Here is a 19,008-nt window from a genome sequence, read left to right on the forward strand (position 1 = left end):
ATTCCTGCCTAATTCTTTGTTATTTTAATCATCTCAAATGTAAAAATATAATTCATATAGGTGAAAAAGCACCTCCAAGCCCAACTGAAAGGTTAGAAATAAAAAGCTTAAACGTCCTCTCACATCCCGACTCTTGGGAGCCACCTTCCTTTCTTGTACTATATTTGTTGTTGTTTTAGTTTTTTATTTATGCGACTTTCGTAACCGTGAATAATATTCTCCTACTCTGTTGCTAGGTTTATTCATGTTAATGGTATCTATTGGACTGGGGCACCTGGGTGGCTCAGTTGGCTGAGCGTCCAACCTCAGCCCTGGTCATGATCTCCTGGGTCACAAGTTCGAGCCCAGCGTTGGGCTCTGTGCTGATAGCTCAGAGACTGAAGCCTGCTTCTGATTCTGTCTCCCTCTGTCCCTCCCCTGCTCACGCTCTCTTTCTCTCTCAAAAATAAGTTTTAAAAAACATTCAAAAAAAAAAAAGTATCTATTCACTCCCTGCTGTGGTGATTGTATTACCTGTGTTCCTTTCTCCCCCCGCCCCGCCAGTTTTTCTTTTTTGTATTTATTTTGTTATTGTTTCTATCGAACGCTATCACGGCTTTGAATAATAGTCTTAAATGTCCATCTCTCCCTTAGTTTGCATCGCTTGACTCTCTCTGTGAAATGAATAGCGCCCCCTCCCGGCTGCTGCCCTTCCCCCAGCGTCTCACCTTTTACTTTTGCTTTAAGGTTTGTAGTACGTCCGCCCCAGCCTGTAAAGATAATTCAGTTTGCCATACTTTGCCTGTAGATTGATTCTTAACATTAAAACCATATGACATTTATGACATTACAGCTCTGTAAATATTTTCACTGAGGACCTAGGGATTTGATAGACATCACCGAGAGGGAAATGGAATCGGCCAGCCCTAAACCGGCACCACGTGAGGCCAGGAGAAGCTTTCGGGTCAGTGGAATACTCCAGTGCAGTTAGAGTGAGCGCGTTAGGTCTCTATATCAACACGGCTGTATCTCAGACACATAATGTTGAATTTAAAAATCAAGATAATGTTAATAGGAAGGAAACTGAGTGCCAGGCGTATGAGAACTCTCTGTACTAATCTTCAATTTTTTTTTCTATACATCTAAAACTCATAAAAAATAAGGTCTACTATTTTTAGACCTTAAATAAGGGACACCTGGGTGGCTCAGGCTAGATTGCACGTGGGACTTCGGCTCAGGTCATGATCTCACTGTTCATGAGTTCAAGCCCTGCATCGGGCTCTGTGCTGACAGCTCAGAGCCTGGAGCCTGCTTCAGATTCTGTGTCTTCCTCTCTCTCTGCCCCTCCCCCGTTCGTGCTCTGTCTCTCAAAAATGAATGAACATTAAAATTGAAAAAAAATTAAAATGTCAAAAATAAGGTCTACTACAAAAAAGAAAAGAAAAGACAAAAAGAATGTGTCGTGTGATCCATACCGAAAACTGTCATGATCTGGCTGTTAGAGTCACAGACGATGTAGGAGTTGAGACTGGATGTCACTAATTACATCCGACTACCACTCAAAAAGAAATGATTTTTAAGTGAAAAGACCTCCCACTATGGAATGCTCCAGTCCTGATGGTAGAGACTTGACCTTGAAACAATGTAAAGTGTCGATCTAATGGTGTGAGCTTTCCTTGCCTCTTTCTTTACTATGTCAGCTTTTACCTCATGTTTTTCAAATCCACGGTGATCCATAATAACTTGAAACTATAGAAATCAGTTTTCAGGGCAGAAAACAGAAACCACTCTTGGTATCTGAAGCATAAGGAGGCGTTGGGTGTTTACCAGGTGGCTGGAGGGGTGGCAGGAGTGCACTCTGGGCTGGGCTCAGGGACACCACCACTAGAGCTGGCTAAAAATACAGCACGGTGGTAGCGAGCCAAGACTGGGACAGAGCACGGCAGCTGCTGCCACGGCCCCCCAACATTCGCAACACTAGAGGCCAGACATGGACACAGAAAAACCCAGCGGCTCTCCCACTGAGCTTGTGAGCAGTAATGACCCAAGGAAGACGACAGTGGCCTCTGCCTGTCATCTGCCTTCCGGATCTTGCACGGTGGCAACCAGTGCTGGAAACTAATCCACACTTGGAGCACTTAGCTGTAAAGGATTCTGGGAAATAATTGTCAGCTTTCCTTCCTCTGCAGGATAAGAAGGCACACCGGCAGGTGGGAACAGATGCAGAGTGAATCAGTCCACTTTGTCCTCCACTGTATTTTTAATTATTTTTCACCTACTTGATCTGCTTCTAGTAAGCACCTGCTTGATCTGCTTCTAAGCGTGTGTTTTTAAATCTCACGCTATTATCGTGGACTTGTAGATTTCTCCTCCACTTCAGTGAGTTCCTGCTTTATATATCGCAAACGCTTAATTAGGTATGTACACGTTCATTTATTTTTACATCTTTTTGGTAGATTAGGATTTTCATCAGTGCCAAATGTTCTTTCTTGTGATCGGTGTTCTGTTGCTTTAATTCGTTTATTAGTTCGTTCTTCTATTAGAAGTAATAAATTCTTTATTATCATAATTATTCATTTACTATTTGCTTATATTTATTAGTACCTTGCCTCTTTGTGGTCACTATTTGCTTGGTATAATCTTTCTATCCTTTTCTTTTTCTTTTTTTAATTTTTTTGAATTTGCATCCAAGTTAGTTAGCATATAGTGCAATAATGATTTCAGGAGTAGCATAACACCCAGTGTTCGTCCCAACAAGTGTCCTCCCTAATGCCTGTTGCCCATTTAGCCCATCCCCCCACCCACCCAACACCCCTCTGGCAACCCTCAGTTTGTTCTCTGTATTTAAGAGTCTCTTATGTTTTGTCCCCTTCCGTTTTTATATTATTTTTGCTTCCCTTCCCTTATGTTCATCTGTCTTGCATCTTAAATTCTCTATCCTTTTATTTTCAACCTGTATGCGCAGTTTAGCTTTTCACCACACCTCTTGTGCATGACATAGCTAGTCTTTAGAATTCCAATCAGAGCGTCTCTGTCTTTCATCGATGTGTTTAATCTAATCATATTCTTGGGATTACTAATATAGTTGGTCTTATTTCTGCCGCTGCTTTCTACACTTATTACAAATTCTCTGCTTCCTTTGTGTTCCTCTTCGTCTTATTTAGGATTTTACTTTATTGATCTTTAACGTTTATTTATTTATTTATTTATTTATTTTTTTTTAATTTTTTTTTTTTTTTTCAAGGTTTATTTATTTTTGGGACAGAGAGAGACACGGAGCATGAACGGGGGAGGGGCAGAGAGAGAGGGAGACACAGAATCGGAAACAGGCTCCAGGCTCTGAGCCATCAGCCCAGAGCCCGATGCGGGGCTCGAACTCACGGACCGCGAGATCGTGACCTGGCCGAAGTCGGAGGCTTAACCGACTGCGCCACCGAGGCGCCCCTAACGTTTATTTATTTTTGAGAAAGAGAGAGACAGAGTGTGAGCAGGGGAGGGGCAGAGAGAGAGGAAGACAGAATCGGAAGCAGGCTCCAGGCTCTGAGCTGTCAGCACAGAGCCTGATGCGGGGCTCGAACCCACAGACCACGAGATCATGACCTGAGCCAAAGTCGGACACTTAACTGACTGAGCCACCCCAGGCGCCCTAGGATTTATCAAATCACATTTACCCCCTTTATTTTCCTCAAAAGAAAAAAAAAAAACGCCCTATTTCTAATCTTCAACAGTGACCCTTAAACTTATAACGTGCATACCTTAGTTTCTTCCAGTCCAGTTTGCTAGGCCTCTGCCAGAGCCCTGCCGGGACACCCCTAGATGTGGCTGCACCTCTAAGACCTGGTTGCTGCTGAAGTTACTAGATTTCCTTTGCCCCTGGGCTCCCAGCAGCTCAGGCCACGTCCAGGCCATGTCCTCATTCCCATCCTGCCGGGTTGTGGACAGACAGCCAGGAAAGGAGCCGAGCTGTGGCTACTGCAGGCAAGTACGCTTGTGTTTATGAAAAGCAGAATTTTTCCAAGGCTGCCAGGGGCCCCTGGCACCCTGACCAAGGCTGCTGATGGACACACATCAGATCGATGTGACTTACTGCTGTTGAGGTTGACTCCGATCATCTGGCTGGGTCATGTTTGCCAGGTTTCTCCTCTGAAAAGGCCACTCTGCCCCCCACCTGTACTCTTAGGAAGGAAGTCACTGTGTGCAGCCCACGCTCCAGCAGTGGGGAGCTGGGCACCATTTCCCTGAGGGTGGAATTTCTACATAAATTATTTGGGATTCCGCATGGGAGATCTGTCTCTTCGCAATCATTTATTTATATCATTTATCCAATCATTTATTTATATCAGTATGGACTCATGGATATTTATTTTATACTTGGGTTACAACCCAATGCTGCTTTTTTTTTTTTTTTTTTTTTTTTTTTAATTTTAAGGAGAGAGAGAGCACGAGTGGGGAGAGAAGCAGAGGGAGAGAGAGAATCCCAAGCAGGCTCCACCCTCAACACACAGTCTGACACAGGGCTTGATCCTATGACCCTGGGATCATGACCTGAGCCAAAAATCAAAAGTCGGACACTGAACCGCCTGAGCAACCCAGGTGCCCCCAGTGCTGCTTTATTTATTTTGTTGGTCAAACTGTTCCAGCTGTGGCCACTGGGAGTTCTTCTAGTTGGGTCCTGTGTCTCTTAACATTTTGACATATCTCTATTATTGTGTGTGGCGGGCGGGGGGTGGAGGGAGGTATATTTCCCACCTCTTTGGAGACTCTGCAACCCTACTGATGTCAGATGTCAGATGCAGCTGGGACCCAGACTGACCCCTTCCTTCACTCACCCCTGCCGCTTGCCATAGGGCCTTCGAACCCTGAGCCCTGGCTGCACCTCTGACTGTGCCACTGGACACACTGAACTTGACACCCTGCCTTTTCTTCCTTCTCCTAGCCACTGCCCTGAGAAACAATGCCCTCTCCCTTGGCTGAGTCTTTCTGCCAGTTCCGGCCCCAGAAAAGCTTTGTAACCTTAGTAACATAAATGCTATCATCAATGTGTGAGAATAAACTTATTTAAAGGACAAAATAAAACAAAAAAATCTTCGTCTCTGTTATCTTTGAAACCTACCTTATCGTCTCTGTTCCTGAGACTTCAGACAAATGTCCTTTTGCCTGAGACTGTTACTGTTACACACCCTCCTCTCTGGCCAGTGTAGCACCAAGGTCTCTGGAGATTCCAATCCTAGTGGCCCTGAGCAGTCACTTGACCTCACAAAACCTCTGTTTCCTCTTCTGTAAAAGAGGGATAATGAAAGCCTTCCAATGGCCACCACTGTGTTTATTAGGTGATAACTTAGGAAAAGCACCTACTATGGGGCCTAACACACATAGCAGGTGTTCAGCAAATGGCAGCTATTGTCACTACCAGTAGTGAGAATAGCCATTTGTCTCCCTCTCCCACGTCTCTTTCTCAAGTCCACCCCCTGCTCTGAAGCTCAGACATGACAAAGCCACTCTTTCACTCACAATCCCTCCAGGATCCAGAATATCGAAACTTCCCGGGATTGAAGATCTTACGGAATCTTGCCCTGCTCCAAGACTGGCCTCGTCTTCCTTCTCTGCCCAAATCCCACCAGACTGTTCACTGTGCCCTGAACAGGCCTCACTTTATACCTCCTTGCCTTTGCCTATGCTATTCCTTCTGCCCACAAGGCTCTTCCAGCCTTTCTCCCTCTGGAGACGCTCAGGTCGGGTTTCTGTTCTCAGTGACAGAAACCAACCAACCAATTGGAGCTTGTGGCTCCTTCCTGCCTCACAACACCTCCTGGTACCGTGATTGTGGCTGCCGCCTCTGCCCCCCACCCCCAGGGTGGGCAAACAGGGGCCTGTTTTATTGGACCGAGTGGTAAGGAGGAAAGCACGTGGGCTCAGAATCCCACAAACCTGGGTCTGACCTGCATTTGGATCCTGGCTCTGCAGTTTATCAGCTGCGTGGCCTCAAGCAAGTCCCCTAACCTCTTTGCGCCTTACTTTCCTTATTTATAAAATGATCATAATAGTAGTTATTCCATAGGAATGTTGTAAGATTTAAGTAGATAATCCATGTTAAGCACTTTGCATAATGCCCAGCACACAGAAAGCGCTTAATAAATGGTCCCGTTCTCTCATCTTATTAATATCAGGCAGCCAGGAGTCGCCTGCTCTGCCAGGCTCCATTTATTGATGGATTCAAGGCTAAAAATAGAGCTGCAGCTTTGGGGAGTAGGGCCTTCCAGAGCCAGGAATTGATGCCCTTGCTACTGCGGATGGGGAAGGAGCCTGCTTCTCCCTCCAGGGGCTCTCAGAGGAATATACATCTTGATGCCTTTCTCCCATTGATTCCAGGGCAGGCATGCAGAGGTCAGCCCAGCCCAGGCTGATGAGCTCTCCTAGCAGGGGGCTCTGTGATCCAACAGGCTGGCTTCTAACTCCAGCCCTGCCTTTCACTGGCTCTGTGACCTTGGGCAAGCAATGTTTCCTCTCTGAGGGTCATGATTCCTCTGTAGCCCGGAAAATAGACAATGGTAATAACAGAACTTGGAAGAACCAACAGCTTACATGCACAGAGGCCCTGGGACTCTGCCTCATGATGTCCCCCCGCCCCGGGCCTCGGTCTTCCTGTCTCTGAAATAGACACAGTAGCCCTCACCTTAGAAGGCTGTTGTGAGTACCTAGAGAGGTCACGGACAGCAGTCACTGACAGGAGGAACACCGGATGGGAACCAGAGTTATCTAATGGCCCAACATCTCCCTGTCACAGGGTACGGAGAGCAAAGACAGAAATTTATTTCAGCCGTGTGTAGCTATTGATCCACCAGCCTTGGAAAATGCAAAGAAATGCATCCGACAGAAAAACACCTCTCACCTTGCGCTGCTAACAGACTGGACCTGCCAGTGCACAAAGCACTTCCGTGCCACTCACTTCCCCTGCCATCAGTTCAGTGTTCTTGGCGAGTCGTTTTGTCTCCCAGGACAAGACACTGATTTAATTAAAGCAGAGCCTGAATTGTGGGCAGGACCCCCATTTTCCCTTCTGCAGCTAATCTTAACGGTGACGTCAGAGGGCGTAAATCTGGCTTCCGGGGACACTGAGCCAGCCTCCATCACATAGATATGCAGGACCTGGAGGGCCCACAACCCCAAGGCCACACATCCTGGATTGTTTCTTTCCTTCTTCCCTTCCTGAGACAGGTCCAGTCAGGCTCTAGCCCCTTGCTTATTTCTGACCACGAGATGGGTACATAATTGTATGACAATACCATTAATCTGGGGCGCCTGGCTGGCTCAGTAGGAAGAGCAGGCGACTCTTGACCTCAGGGTTGTAAGTTCAAGCCCCACACTGGGTGTAGAGATTACATAGAAATAAAATCTTTAACAAAATAAAAAAGCAGATTAAAAATAAAAATACACAATCCCATCCCAGTACATATCATCTCACAGTCCTCACAGAGGAGGACAGTATAGTACTCCCTACAAGAGATCAAGAGCCTTTGGCCAGGGCACCAGGTACAAAGGCTCTCATCCCAGTCTCCTATAATCTGTGCACCTGACAAAGAGGGAGGAGGTCTTAGTTTCTTTAGTGTGTATATTTACTTCTTTGCACATTCACAGTATTCTTGCTTGCACACAGCAGAGTCCATTCTGGCCAGTTTAAGTAGAAAGGGAATTTACTCAGGGATGTTAGCTTATCGGATGGTGAAGAAACAGACTCTAGATGCAGTTTTCAGGAGCGTGTCCAAGAAGCGCACAACCGATGTGGGAGCTGCTGCTGTCGTCACTGACTCCAGAGCCATACCGCCTTGGCCACCACCCAGGCTAGCATGCATGCAGCTGGCCCCACACAGAGCTCACTGCCCCCCCCCACCCCCGCGCCCCGCCATTGGTATCTCAGATCGATCGGTGAGTGTGATTGGAGGGAAGTAGGTCACATGCCTGCACCTTCGCTTCAAGAGAGGCAGGCTTCTGCTTTGGGAAGGAGGAACTCAAGATATCCGGAATAATCAAAATGTAGAAAGAAATTTTAAAGGTCATTGGGTGAAGAGCAAATATTCAGTACAGCTTCTTTTTTGCCTATTTCCCCCACCTGGAACATACACTCCATGGGGCAGATGTCTTGAATGTCTCGTTCTCGTTCACCTCTCTGTCCCCAGCACCTTACATGGAGCCTGTGGGGAATGAACAGACAAATAAAACGTGGGTCAGGAAAGAACCACCTGTACCTTGAGGCTATCGGCCAACTTGCAGTCTCTCAGGGGGCTGTAGCTCCATGCCTGGGGGAAATCTGCTCCTTCTTAAACCATACTATTCATGGATTCAGCAGGCTGCAATGGGATGCCCATTCCTTCACGGCCTCTTGCCTGATGGTGAAATTGTCTTCACCTTTCATTTCTCAGTTTTGACTCACCTCTTCCTGGAGGCTTTCCTCGATGTGCAACTCCATCACTTATCACTGCCACGGTCAACCGCCATCACCACTTTGCCCCAGGGAACGGGTTTGGTATGGAGGTTACAGTCTAAAAGGCTGACTTCAAATGCTGGCTTAGGCTCTTACTAGGTGTCAGAGCTTGAATAAGTCATGTTCGTCTTCTGAGAATTGTTCTCCTCATCTGTGAAGATCCTGAGGATCACTCTCCTTGTCTAAGTCACAGAGTTGTTGTGAGGTTTAAGCGAGATATTGTATGCAAGCTCTTGGGGGCGGGGGGGGGGGGGGGGGGGGGGGGTGGCTGGGTGCAAGAGAGCTAGCTCGGTTTGCCATTTCGGCTGCTGCCTTTGCAATCCTTATTATTCTAGCACTTACTGAGGCAACGCTATGGTTGTTTTCATGTCTGCACCCCCAACTTACCTGGAAATCAGGAACTGGGGTGTCCATTACTCCCCCGCTCCCTATCTCCCCATATACCTGTCCTATGGACAGGGTGCTCACACAGGGCTTGTTGTATAAACAATTAGCTAAGTCAAAGAAATCACAAATGCAGAGACTTATAGACAAAACACCGAAATTCCATATATTAGAAAAATAACTATAATTTAAAGGTCACCCAGGAGTGGGGAAAGTGGCAAGTGGTTAACGTCTACCTTATGTAAGGGTTTCATACACACCGATGAAAAATGCCTGAGTTGCTAAGAGATACATCTGAACAAAGGTCACAAGCAAGTAATTCGAGCAAGGAAATAGAAGCAGTAAGTAAACATGGAAGAATATGCAACCTTCAACAGGAAATAGGAAATAAAAGTGAGATGCAAATGAAAACAACAATAATATGGAATATGTATTTCAATAGGAAATTGTGACCCTGCAAAATGTCCAGTCGCAGAACAGTCACATAAATAATGATACATTGTGGGGCGCCTGGGTGGCGCAGTCGGTTCAGCGTCCGACTTCAGCCAGGTCACGATCTCGCGGTCCGTGAGTTCGAGCCCCACGTCGGGCTCTGGGCTGATGGCTCAGAGCCTGGAGCCTGTTTCCGATTCTGTGTCTCCCTCTCTCTCTGCCCCTCCCCCATTCATGCTCTGTCTCTCTCTGTCCCAAAAAATAAACGTTGAAAAAAAAAATTTAAAAAAAAAAATAATGATACATTGATTCAATGGCATGATGTTCCGCCATTAAATAATTACAAGAACATGGACACAAGTGCTTATAATATAGTAAGTCTACAAGCAGACTGCAAAATTAGATTTTTTTTTTAATTTTTTTTTCAACGTTTATTTATTTTTGGGACAGAGAGAGACAGAGCATGAACGGGGGAAGGGCAGAGAGAGAGGGAGACACAGAATCGGAAACAGGCTCCAGGCTCTGAGCCATCAGCCCAGAGCCCGACGCGGGGCACGAACCCACGGACCGCGAGATCGCGACCTGGCTGAAGTCGGACGCTTAACCGACTGCGCCACCCAGGCGCCCCGGAAAATTAGATTTAAAGCGTGATCACAAGGGTGCAAGATATTCATCTTGACTTGATGAAAACCTGGCAGAAAATACTAGAAAATGAAAACAGTCACCTTGATAAAAAAAAAAAAAAAAAGAGAGAGAGAGAATGCCCGCCATACACCAGACACTATGCCAAGGGCTTATTTCTACTAAACAAGAGTACAGAAAAGAGATAGAAGACCTCACAGAAACAAAAGAAAACAACCGAAGGAAATACAACAAGCTGTCAGGATTCAGGAAAATGGTATCTCAGAAATAAAAGTCAACGTGAAAGTAGCACCGAAGAAAACAGACTCTTCTGAAATACCACTAGGGACAGAGTGGTTAGAAATGAGGAATGTGAGGGGTGCCTTGGTGGCTCAGTCGGTTGAGCGTCCGACGTCGGCTCAGGTCATGATCTCGTGGTTCACGAGTTCGAGCCCTGCATCGGGCTCTGTGCTGACAGCTCGGAGCCTGGAGCCTGCTTCGGATTCTGTGTCTCCTTTCTCCCTCTCTCTCTCCCCCTCCCCTGCTCACACACACTCTCACTCTCAAAAATAATAAACATTAAGAAAAAACTTAAAAAAAAAAAAAAGAAATGAGGAGTGTGAGAAAGACAAAATGGAAAGATTTTTCTTAAGCTTAAATGATGAGAGAACATGACAGAGACCATATACACATAACAGAAAAAAAAAAAAAAAAACAGCATCAAACAAATATCCTAAGATATAAGAAAATGTTTTTTAAAAAAAGGAGACAGTGAAAAGTTAATGAGACCCAGGAAAATGGATTCATAATGATCAATACCAGGTATGTCCTAATAAGGGTATTATAGATCTCAAAGTTATAAATAATCATCATCATCATCATCATCATCCTTTGGGCAACTTGACAAAAGGCAACTAGTCACTTACAAGTGGGGGCATATCAGGCTGGCCTCTGACTTCTTCATGGCAGCATCCAGCATTAGAACTCAATAGAGCACCACCTACAAAGTCAGCAAGGAAAGAAAGTGTGACTCAAGAATTTTATTTTGAGCCAAACTGCTGATCAAGTATAAAGCAGAAGACAACATTTTTGAACATGTGTGGGAGTTTGGAGGCTGAAGCAAAAGCACAGTCTGGATTTATTGGAAGAACAGGACTTTTTTTTTTTTTTTTTTTTTCTCCTTTTGGTGACCTAAAGGCTTAGTCATAGTTTGATTTATTTGTTTATTCAACAGACACTTAACAGACCCTCGTATGTGTTGGGACCTGTGTCCCAGACTATAGACGAATCTCGTATCAAGGGCGAGAGAGGGTGGAAGGAAAGTTTCCTTGAAGAGGTGAGTTGGCCTTTGAAAGATAAGTGGAAGTATATAAAGGAAAGGGTATTCCAGGCAAGGAGAAGAGCCCGCAGGAATGAGGAATGGAACAGATATTCTAAGACAGACTTTAAGATCTCATCAAAACTGTGTCCTGGAATGTCCAGACATCTGGAATGGGATCAGTGGGTAAATCCTAAAGACTCAGGATTGGGAAAGAGTAAGAGGCCTTGAATGCTAGGCTTTTCAAAGGCTTAAACTTCATCCCATAGGGACTGTGGAATCTTGGAATGGTTGAAGCATGAAAACCACTGTTTAGTCGCAGAAGAAGAAGATCAGAGGTTCCACGAGGATTCAGATTTCACCATTCCCACAGCTGCTTAAGCTAGCATTCATACTTGATGATACACATTCGAGCCATTCCCTTGAAAGTCAGGAACAAAGCAAGGTTGCCCACTAACACCACTTTTGCTCACTGTCGCATTGGAAGTTCTGGCCGGCACAGAAAGACACAAAAAAAGAAATTAAAAGGGTAAGGATTACTGTACTGTATCTAAATACCGTTCATCACTGAGTCAAGGAGTGTGCTTGTATATTTCCTTCCTTCTGCATCTTTATGTTTTTCCTGGAGTTTTAAGTGGTCTTTCCTTCGCTCTACACTATTTGCCTTTATTACTGAGGGCAGAATCTTTCCAACAACTTGGTAAGGTCGGTTTTCTTATCCCCATTTTATAGATGGAGAAGGAGGCTGTGAGGAGTTGACAAATACCACACAGCACATAGCACACAGCACACAGTGGAGATGGGACTCTTATCTGTCTGGGCTGGATGACTCTGTCAGCCCTAGGCTGGCCCTATATGAAGAGACACAGTACGTGTCTGGGAGACGGTGGTGTATTGAGGGTATGTCTCCATTATTTGAACTTCACAAAGTCCAGAAAGGGGAGGACAGTGTAGAAAATCCCAAGAGGATGGGGGGGCGCCTGGGTGGCGCAGTCGGTTAAGCGTCCGACTTCAGCCAGGTCACGATCTCGCGGTCCGTGAGTTCGAGCCCCGCGTCAGGCTCTGGGCTGATGGCTCAGAGCCTGGAGCCTGTTTCCGATTCTGTGTCTCCCTCTCTCTCTGCCCCTCCCCCGTTCATGCTCTGTCTCTCTCTGTCCCAAAAATAAATAAACGTTGAAAAAAAAATTAAAAAAAAAAAAAGTTTTAAAAAAGAAAATCCCAAGAGGCATCTAATTAATGAAAAGTCTATGAAATGATGCTCAGAGGGCTAGTCACTTTTGTCAATATTCAACTCCCCAAAGAGGCTAAGCAACCTGTCCCCTGCAGCAGGACTTTTGCACGTTCCACCCAACATCCAAGCATATTCTAGATACACCTCTTGTGTCTGGCTCTTCCTCACCCTTCAGGTCACCCCATTCTTTCCCCTCCTCAGAAAGCACCCACGCACACACCAGATACTCTTCATCTCTACTTCCCTGGATTGCTCAAGGTTTTTGTTACCAAGTCAGGCTCCTTCCTCCCTGAGTGAGGATGCTTCTTGAAGGCTCCCTCAGGCCTGGGGTGCCCATCCCACCAGATCATCAGATTACCCCATTCCTACCGAGGTCACCATCCCTAGTATCTGTAGAATGAAGGAAAATAAAGCACTTGAGGGGAGGCACGTGGGTGTCTTAGTCGGTTGAGGGTTCAACTCTTAATTTTGGCTCGGGTCGTGGTCCCAGGTTCGTGGGATTGAGCCCCCCATCCAGCTCTGCAGTGAGCATGGAGCCTGCTTAAGATTCTCTGTCTCTCTCTCTGCCTCTCTCCCCTTCTCTCACTCTCTCTAAAATAAAATAAAAGAGAATAAAATAAAATAAAATGCACCTGGAATATTCCGTATTATTTTGCACCTGGAAGCAGAGGACTTCCTTTTGAGCTCAAGTGAGAACCCCTCAGAGGCTCCCTCATCTTCTAAGCCCCCACACCTAATCATCTACTTATTCAGTACATTTCTTGAGCACTTCTCATGTGCCAGGCCTGTGCCAAGCACCGGGTATACAGCCCAGACAGGTCGCTCACCACACGAAATCCCCCCAGCTGACAGACAAGTGGGGCCAAGATCCAGCCCGTGGACCAACCACCAGACTGTGGGCTCACAAAGCTGTGTCTGCTCAACAGGGTGCCTTTTCCTACTTCCTTCAAAAGCAATGGATGTACCTGAAGCAGCCCCGCAAGTCACCGAGTTAGATCGATACGATGCCCGCCCACGTGCAGTTACGGTTCAGGGGTGGGGGACAGACAAATAATTAAACAACTAAATATGTAATTAGAATTCACTCCTATTTTGCTGGTGAGGACACCGGGTTCCTGAGAAGCAAAGTCAGTGGCCCAAGGCCACTGCACTAGTGAATGACAGAGAAGGGTTCAAACGCCTGGCTCCTGGCTCCAGGGCCACAATCTGCCCAGCAGGATGAAAGAGGCATTTGGGATACATCGGCATTCATGGGGAGCATCAGCCCTAACCTTTATCATCTCAGCTTCTCCCTCTTCCTGACCACACAGGTGATAAAACTGGCTTTCTCTGGGGGCGCCTGGGTGGCGCAGTCGGTTAAGCATCCGACTTCAGCCAGGTCACGATCTCGCGGTCCGTGAGTTCGAGCCCCGCGTCAGGCTCTAGGCTGATGGCTCAGAGCCTGGAGGCTGTTTCTGATTCTGTGTCTCCCTCTCTCTCTGCCCCTCCCCCGTTCATGCTCTGTCTCTCTCTGTCCCAAAAATAAATAAACGTTGAAAAAAAAAAATAAAAATAAAATAAAATTACTTCTTAAAAAAAAAAAAAAAAAAAAAAACTGGCTTTCTCTGATCCTGAAGGGCCCTCCTCTTGACCTTGTCAGCCTTTTCGGCTCGGCTCACTTGGATACACCTGCTCCCTATTGCAGAAGGTTGTAATGAGAAGACATTTTTTACTTCCTGACTCATGTGTCTTTTGGACCTAGTCATTCATGCCAGGGGCTGGGCTGGGGACAGACCTGAGTGACAGCCCCTGTGCTCTACTCATGATTCCGTTCACAGCGGCAACTAAAGCCATAATATAGCTAGGAATAAGCTGATATGAATGAAATTATAAAACTTTACTGAAGGACATAAAAAAAAAAAAAGATCTGAATAAATGGAGAGCCACACCATGTTCACGGATGGAAAAGCTCGGGATTATAAAGATGTCGGTTCTCCCCAAAGTAATCTATAAATTGAACGCAATTTCAATCAAAATATCAAAGGGACCTTGTATGGAATTTGACAATCTGATTCTTGAGTCTAACAGGAAGAAAAAATACACAAGAATAGAATATCCAAAAAAAATTTTTTTTAGAATTTTTTATTGTAGTAAAATATACATGAAATTTACCATTTTAACCGTTTGTAAGTATACAGCTCAGTGGCACTGAGTACACTCAGAGCTGCGCCCCCAACACCACCATCCATCTCCACGACTCTTTCATCTTCCCAAACTGAAACTCTGTCCCCATTAACACTAACTCCCTGGGGCACCTGCGTGGCTCAGTCGGTTGAGCGTCCAACTTCCGCTCAGGTCACGGGTCTCATGGTTTGTGAGTTCGAACCCCGCGTCGGGCTCTGTGCTGACAGCTGGGAGCCTGGAACCTGCTTCGGATTCTGTGTGTGTCTCTCTCTCTGCCCCTCCCCCTCATGCCCGCGCGTGTTCTCTCTCTCTCTCTCTCAAAAATAAAGAAACATTTAAAAAGCAAACCAAAACCCCACTAACTCCGCATTCCCTCTTTCTCCACAGGAAAAACTAATTTTAATGAATAAAAATGAGGGGGGACTATCAAGCCTGAAATAAAAATACTTATAAAACAAGAGTTTTATTTCTTTATTTCCTTCCTTCTCTCCTTCCTGATCTATGTATCCATCTATCTATATTATGTGTAGCATTTCAAATCCGCGAAGAAAACATAGGCGATTTAATTAATGGCACTAGGACAAATGACTCTCCGATTTGAAAGATGGAAAATTTGAACTCTGCCTTACACCAGACACACATACAAAGTACCTTTGATTTCAAGAGCTGAATGTAAAAAAACAAAACCCCATAAAAGCTTTAGAAGACATGTAGGAAAGGTGGAAAGATTTGACTACATTTCGCTTCAGAATGACAGAGACTGCATGAGCCAAGTTAAAAGACAAGTATCAGACCCGGGGAAACAAATCTGCCATAGACAGGCAGGAATGCAGCTAGTACATATCTCAAAATAACAATTTTGCTTTTATTTTTTCGACTTCCTTATGTCAATCAAAGGTTCCACTCTACCCCCAGGAGAATTAGTGCTTTCATAGCAGGAACATAAAGAAAGAGAAACAGCCTGCGTTCAGATGTCATTGTTTTTGAACTTCCCAGATCATCAGAAACCACACTTTGGAAGGCAGAGGCTTTCATTTGCAAGAGGCTGCTTTTGCCAAAGAAAAGTGCTTTCGAAAATCAAAAAAGGTAGATCCTGAAGGAAGCTGAAGATAGAGTTTATACCTTAGCTATAGATTGAAAGAGGAGAGAAAAGACCCAGACCATGTGCCGCCTGGGGAAGTCAGTGGGGTCACTGGGGTGGGAGAAAGGAAGGGAGTGGGATCAGACAGGGCCTCGGAAGAGGTCAAGGGGGACTGAGATGAAGGAACCAGACCTGTGGGGCCACAAGGAGGGGAAAACAGTCAGTGCCCAGAGACCGCTAAGCCCTCCGTCATTACTACCAGGGAGCTTCGTCGGGGGGGCTGGGCCTTCACCGGCAGATCCTCTGTGGTCGCTTAGGTGGGTGCCCCAGGCCACTTTGGCCACTGGGCTCTTCACTGTCCAGCCAGGGCCTTCACTGACAGTTGTCTGGAGTGCCCAAAAGGAGCGATGCCCAGCCCTGTCCTGAGACTTTGCTGAGGAGCTCCATCCACACTCACCCCTATCAATGTCACCCCTTTCTAAATGGCCTAGGACTCTTGTCAGCCTCCTAAACCAGAGGGTGGGATCTTTGACACCCATAGAAGAGGCGGTACTATGGAAGTGCAGACCCCTTGCAACCTGTACTTGCTAGAACTAGATAACGGTAAAATCTGCTTTGGCTAAAGAGATCCACAAGACATAAAGAACTCTTATAAATCGATAAAAAAATAGACCGATAATGCAATACAAAAAATGGGCAAAGAATATGAAAAATAAAATGCACAGAAGACATACAAACCTCTAACAAAGTGTATGAAAAGAAAAATACGGGGTTGGTTTTTTTTTTTTAAGTTTATTTATTTATTTTGAGAGAGAGAGCATGGGGGAGAGGAGCAAAGAGAGAGAATCCCACACAGCCTCTGGGCTGGCAGCTGGGAGCCCAGCTCGGGGCTTGAACTCAGCAACTGTGAGATCACAGCCGAAATCAAGAGTGGGACGCTTCACTGACTGAGCCAACCAGGCGCCCCTCGGTAGAAATGTTAAATATGCACACCTTTAAGCCCAGCAATTCTCCTTCAACCAAAATGTCCCTCCAGGCAATGAGAGAATCTTGGGTAAAGGGTGTCTGCCCAACAGGAGTGCAATAGGGTTGTTTCCCAACATTGCGGTTAGAGTGAAAAATTGGGTAATAGACTGGGAGTGCAGCTGGGGGGTGCTGCCTTTTAGGGAAGGCGGACATGATAGGCTTGACTGACACAGCCTTAAAGAAGGTGAGAAGCGATCCATGGGGACTCGGGAGAAGACATTCTAGGCACCAGGAATAGCTGATGTGAAGGCCCCCAAGCTGCATCTGCAGGAAAGGGAAGCTGCCATTGTGGCTGGAGCAGAGAGATGGGCAGACGGGAGAGGTCTCTTGAAGGAGGGCACACTGGGCACCTGTGGGAGGTGGCATGGGTAGGCAGGTCATGTAGGGCCTTGTAGGCCGCTGTAAAGGTGCTCTGATACTTGCTCTGAGATTGGAAACCACTGGAGGGACTGGTCATTAAGATAAAAAAAAGAGCAGAATATAAGCTCAAAGTATAGCTTGAGAGGTTTAAAAACTCATTTTAAAATTACTAAAAGGAGGGGCGCCTGGGTGGCTCAGTCGGTTGAGCATCGGACTCTTGATTCGCGGCTCAGGTCGGGATCTCACGGTTGGTGGGGTTGAGCCCGGATGGGGCTTTGCGCTGACAGCACAGAGCCTGCTTGGGATTTTGTCTCCTTCTCTCTCTGCCCCCTCCACAGCCTCCCTTCCCCACCCCCACCCCCACTCTCTATCTCTGTCTCAAAAATAAATAAATAAACATTAAAAACAAAACTGAAAGGAAATAACCAAAATTGACCACAGCTGCTGCTGAGTTAGAGTGACAGGGTTATTCTTTTTTTTTCCCCCCTCTCCAACTTTTAATGTCTCCTTATAGCATGTTTGTAAGAAAAAACCTTTTTCTAAGAGCTGTTTTTGTAAACCGGCTCTCGATGGGGAAACTACGAAGGAGGAGGAAGGACACAGAGAGCTGTGAAAGGTTGGCGGTGTTTCCAGGCCAAGATAGAGGCGGACCTGGAGGGAACGGGGGCTGAGGCTGAAGCGGGAGGGAGACAGCCCCGGGAAGGAGAGAGGGGACACTGAGGCAGATGGAGAGAGGAGAGGTGGCCGCCAGGATGGCCCCGCCAGCCCCCCCCCCCCCCCCCCCCCCCCCCCCCCCCCCGCGCCTGACCCAGGCAGCTGAGCCTGAGCCGCATTCCAGCATCTCAGCATCTCAGGAAGGCCCACGGCTGCCTGGACCGGATGGTCCTCAGCAGGGAAACAACATGATGGAACTTGAGCGCCCGCGGGGGCCCACGTCTGGGAGGGGGACCGGCCCAGCACAAACCCGCAGAGAAGCACGGCTGGGGCTGCCCGGCGCTTTCACGCCACACTCACGCATCGCACAGCATGTCTGTTACAGCCTGCACGCACAAATTCCGGCGCCTGCCTGCCGAGGGCTGGTGGGGGTGCCGGGGGCACCCAGGAGGGCAGCAGCCGCACCGGCAGCAGGAATTCTTTGGGAGCTCCTGTAGGAATCCCCCAAAACGCCTTCGGGGACTGGGGTTGCCCCTCCCACTTCCCCTCGCCCCCTCCCCCAACTCGAAGCAGCTGGGGAGACAGTTCGGTGCCCTTCCCCCTCCCCGCAGCAAAGGTTGCCTGTGTTTAGCTGGGTAAAGTCGCTCAGCCCTCCAGCTGGGAACAATTTAGAAATGCAGGAAGCTGATGCCCGTGGGGCAACCCTTAACGGGGGAGGGGAGGGGAGGGGGGCTGGAATCTCGGAAAAACACCTCGGCTGTCAGGCCCCAAGTGGAACAATTCCGAGGCCACGGCTCGTGGGTCGTCAGAGCGGCCCAGACGGAGCCTGGTTGCCCACAGGGGTAACCAACTCCGAGACCATCCTTGTGAAAGAAATCGTTTCTCCTGGAGAAGGTCCCCCCCCCCCCATTCTGGGTTTCTCTAGGTACTCCATTATTTACCTTGTTCCTTGTTACCCCTGATTTTCTAGAAATAGAAGTCAGCCCTAAGTTCAACTCTTCTGGCATGGCACCACCGCGGGGGGGTCTTGGTGCTTCACCAAATCCTCTTGGCTAATCCTGATAGCCACCTCCAGACACCCCAGACCAATGCCCTTTTGAGGCTTGCACCCTGAGGGCGTTCTCTGGTCTGGAGAGTGGCTGGGGAGCTCATGCCCCAGGAGCAGTCTTTGACCAGTGCCCGGTGGGAGCTGGTGGCTCCAGCCTCCTTGCCTCTGAGACGGGGGTTCCTGACACCTGTTTTGCAGTCTTTCAGAGGATCCCCAAAGGACCTGGGCCCCC

The 19,008-nt window shown here is 47.2% G+C and overlaps 1 long non-coding RNA gene across 2 annotated transcripts; it reads right to left on the reverse strand.

Moving 5' to 3' along the window:
• Positions 1 to 4,371: 4,371 nt before the first annotated feature.
• Positions 4,372 to 18,257, reverse strand: LOC147577895 (uncharacterized). 2 transcript variants are annotated; one of them, XR_015254585.1, is made up of 3 exons: positions 18,089 to 18,257; positions 10,822 to 10,895; positions 4,372 to 8,168 (listed from the first exon to the last, which is right to left on the reverse strand). It is a non-coding gene; the product is annotated as an uncharacterized LOC147577895 (long non-coding RNA). The 2 variants fall into 2 exon arrangements; XR_015254586.1 differs by having other exon boundaries at positions 18,039 to 18,257.
• Positions 18,258 to 19,008: the final 751 nt, after the last annotated feature.

The sequence above is a fragment of the Puma concolor genome, chromosome C1, assembly GCF_028749965.1.
Source record: "Puma concolor isolate L17-30 chromosome C1, mPumCon1.1.hap2, whole genome shotgun sequence".
In the NCBI taxonomy this organism is placed as follows: Eukaryota; Metazoa; Chordata; class Mammalia; order Carnivora; family Felidae; genus Puma; species Puma concolor.